General features: G+C 45.9%; 1 protein-coding gene and 1 pseudogene across 2 annotated transcripts in view; one reads left to right on the forward strand and one right to left on the reverse strand.

Annotated features, from left to right (window-relative positions):
* The window catches only part of CLPB (ClpB homolog, mitochondrial AAA ATPase chaperonin), a 156,229-nt gene that overhangs the window by 76,312 nt on the left and 75,734 nt on the right, over nucleotides 1-4,183 (forward strand). The gene's annotated exons all lie outside the window — the stretch shown is intronic.
* Nucleotides 2,775-3,522, reverse strand: LOC102774378 (annotated as a pseudogene). Its single transcript, XR_435523.2, has one exon. The product of XR_435523.2 is annotated as an NADH dehydrogenase [ubiquinone] iron-sulfur protein 8, mitochondrial pseudogene (transcript).

Below are 4,183 nucleotides of genomic sequence, written 5' to 3' on the forward strand. Positions count from 1 at the left end.
CCCCCCCTCAGCCGCCAGCCCGCATGTACTCCGCACCTTAGTATCTCACTTCCGCACTGCTCCTCCTCTGAGTCTCAGTGATATTCTCTTTCCTCCTAGTTGTAGAATTTCCACTCAGCCAGCCTTCCTGTGGTTCTGGATGATGTCCGTTCCGTCTTTTAGGTGTAATTTGAATTGGTTGTTTGAGGCAGCAATCTCCGGCGTTAACCTATGCCACCATCTTGGTTTCTCCTCCGTGCTCACATCTTTAAAGACAGGGCACTGTTGGACACTCCATGACATTAGATTGCACAGCGCCAGGGAGTGGCAGGGAGAGACTGAGCTGAGGGAATGGGACTTGTATCTAGGGTTGCCTTTCCTCTGCACAAGGCAGCAGTAAGTAATAAATGTTTTGTTATCTGGAGACCACCCGTCTTGCCTCATATACCTTTTATCAAAATTTCCCCCAATAGACTTAGCAGTGTGAGGACAGGAGCCATGTCTGAGTCATCTCCGTGTCCCTAGTGTCTAACCCAAGGGAGAAAGCAGCGTTAGTAAATGTTTTGGTGATGTTTTTTAAGCCTATCATCACATTTGACTCTCATAATATTTAAATATTTAGTGTTCCTCAAATTATTGCTTATCATACCCATTGTACTATACCCAAAGTAAATGGCAGAACTAAGAGTCAGGAGTCCATGACTCCTTTACCTTAAATCACTGTTTCTCATCATGGGAGGTAGTGGGTTTGGTTGGTTGGTTGGTTTTGGTTTTAGTTTTGTTTTGTTTTGTTTTTGGGGGGGGGGTAGGGGGGGTGCAGTTTCAACTCAGGAATGGCCAGAGCTGCATGAAGGGCTTCAGGTACTGCTTTCACTGCTGCTGACTCTTGGCACTGCTGAGGCTAGGGAATCCTGCAGAGTATCTCTCAGGCACATACTTGCCATGGCACCCAGGCATAGACTTTGCAACATCAAAAAGTCAGAGGTGAGAGCAGAAGGATAACAAAGTGATGGTTTGTCACTCTCCCTGTGGCTTGGAGGGGAAGCAGGAGCCTAAGCCCATCTTCCCAGTGCTGGAGACAGGCTAGTAGATGTCTTTGTTGGGAAGGGTATGGTTCACTGGCTGAGGACCACCTGTAAACACGGGGCCACAAAATACGACCGTGGTGGCCAGCTGGTGAGCCAGTCTTGAATGAGTCACTTTAGCTTCTGTGGATTTGTGTACTTTTCTTCAGTGGAGGGGGTAAGTGCGTGAGGGTGTGTGCTGTACCTACTTCCCCCCACAACTTTCCACCTTTGAAAGAAAAGAATATGAAATCTAATGAGCTGGGGATTTCAGCAAGATGATGTGGGACAAATTGGGGGAGAGAGATTATTATTGATAAGAGCATGAAACGGGCCTTGCTCGACTACCAGCTGATTGTGGCCCTTCTCAACTTCAGTTCCTTACTTGTAAAATGGGGAGAGTAAACTTACACCTCACAGATTATTTTGAAATAAATAAGTAAAAATATTTTACAGGTTTTAATGTATTACTCAGTTCCAAAGAGTGTTCTGTGGAACACCAGCATTGCAGGATTTTAATAAGGGTTAGGTGGAGAGAGGCTGTCAAAACCAGGAACTGCCAAGTGACACCAAGTTGAACAGATGGTTCTTAACTAAGAACTGTGCCTTTCTGAGGGGAATGGTGTGTGCAGGATTCCCCAAATGGACCTCTTTCACAGAGAGAATACACTTTGGAAGCACAAGATTAGACATTAAGGATAATAGCTGACATTTACTGAGAGGTACTGTATGCCAGGGGCTGCTCCAAGCCCCTTTACTCATAGTGTCTCATTTCATCCTTACAGTATCCCTGGGAGAGTACTGATATCATCTCCATTTACAGATAAAGAAACTTGGCACAGAGAGGGTAGGTAGTTACCCAATATTACAGTCAGCAAATTCAGGACTGAGGTCCAAACATAGATGGTCTGGTTCCAGAGCTCACCTATTTAACAGCCACATACTAGTGCAGCGGTTCTCAACCTGTGGGTCGCGACCCCTTTGACTATTGAACGACCCTTTCACAGGGGTCGCCTAAGACCATCCTGCATATTAGATATTTACATTATGATTCATAGCAGTAGCAACATTACAGTTATGAAGTAGCAACGAAAATAATTTTATGGTTGGGTCACAACCTAAGGAACTGTATTTAAAGGGCCGGAAGGTTGAGAACCACTGCACTAGTGCCTCCACTAAATACTTGTTGGCTGACATTATTATCATCCCCAAAACAAGGTAACATCAGAACTTGTTTATGAATTATGTATTTAATTTGCTAGTTCAACAAATATTTATCAAGCACGTATTTATGACCAGATACTGTACTGGGCACTGGGGACACAACTGTGGAGAAAATGGTCACACTTCTGTTTTCACGAGCTTTTTGCCTAGTGGAGAACGTAGTCAAGAAAACAGGTGATTGCAATAGAATGTAATAAATACTTAATCGGAAGATGTCTACGGTGCTGGGTAGCTCTTAGGAGTAGTAACTATCTCGAACTTGGAAAGAATCACTAGAAGAACTGATTTCTAATCAGAGGCCTAAAAATGAATTGGAGTTAGCCAACTGAAGGTATGGAAGAGGAGAAGATGTTCCAGTAGGTGGAATGGTAATTGCAAAAGCTCAGAGGCAAAAAAAAAAAAAAAAAATTAGAAAGGGATGGTGAGAAATGAGACCTCAGAGGTGAGCAAGGGCCCTCCTATGATTTATTTATTTATTTATTTATTTATTTCTCCCTTTTTTGTGTCTGGGGGTCAGAGCTTCTTTATTGGCAGCAGGGGCCACGGGCCACGGGCCAGCTGGGCAGCGTCACCAGTAGAGGTAGTCGGCCTGGATGTTGGCGGCGATCTCGGCCTCCCACTTGTCCCCATTGTTCAGCAGCTTCTCCTTGTTGTACAGCAGCTCCTTATGCGTCTCCATGGAGAACTCAAAGTTGGGGCCCTTGACAATGGCATCCACAGGGTAGGCCTCCTGGCAGAAGCCACAGTAGATGCACTTGGTCATGTCTATGTCATAGTGAGTGGTCCGGCGGCTGCTATCGGCTCGCGGCTCAGCCTTGATGGTGATGGCCGGGGCCCGAGCAGACAGCCTCACAAAGCTTGCATGCGATGCAGCGCTCCTCCCCGGATGGGTATAGGCACAGCGCATACTCCCCATGGAAGCGTGGGCTCAGCGGGCCCTTCTCAAAGGGGTAGTTTATGGTGGCTGGCTCCCGGAAAAGGTAGCTCAGGGTCATTCCCAGTCCTCGGATGAGTTCAGTCCACAGAAGGGTTTGAGCTTCCTGGTCAGTCACTGACTTCATGTCCATCGAGGGCTCTCGCAAGTTCACGTACTTGTAGGTGGCTGCCTCTGCGCTGCCATGGAGGCTCCGGGCACTGGGATGCCCTGCAGGAACAGCCTGGGCCAGGCCCGAAGCTCTGAGGGTGTGTCAGGCAGTGCATCTTGAAGCGTTGCCACTCCTTCCCCTACTGATAGGCCTGTTCTCTGAAAGGCAGAGCCTACCCCCTGGATGCTGCCATTCCCTGCTATGATTTCTTAATAGTCAGGCTATGAGTCAGCACTCTGGTGACATTTGCCTCTGAACTGAATAATCCAGCTATGTTTCCTAAATTTGTCTGCTTTTTATGGTAAGCACCCTAGGTATGGCTCTATAATTGCACTTGTGAAACATATTATATAATTTGTTCAGTGGTATGATTCTTGCATTAGACCCTTTTTTTAATTAAATCTTTATTGTTCAGATTATTACAGTTGTTCCTCTTTTCCCCCCCATAGCTCCCCTCCACCCAGTTCCCACCCCACCCTTAGCCCTTACCCCCACTCCCCGTCCTCATCCATAGGTGTATGATTTTTGTCCAGTCTCTTCCCACACCCTCCACACCCCTTTAGTCAGCCCACCCTTTCTATGCCCCTGATTCTATTATAATCACCAGTTTATTCTGTTCATCAGATTATTAATTCACTTGATTCTTAGATTCACTTGTTGATAGATGTGTATTTGTTGTTCATAATTTGTATCTTTACCTTTTTTTTCTTCTACCTCTTGTTAAAGGATACCTTTCAGCATTGCATATAATACTGGTTTGGTGGTGATGAACTCCTTTAGCTTTTCCTTATCTGTGAAGCTCTTTATCTGACCTTCAGTTCTGCATGATAG

The sequence above is a fragment of the Myotis davidii genome, unplaced genomic scaffold (genome assembly GCF_000327345.1).
Source record: "Myotis davidii unplaced genomic scaffold, ASM32734v1 scaffold1377, whole genome shotgun sequence".
Lineage (NCBI taxonomy): Eukaryota > Metazoa > Chordata > Mammalia > Chiroptera > Vespertilionidae > Myotis > Myotis davidii.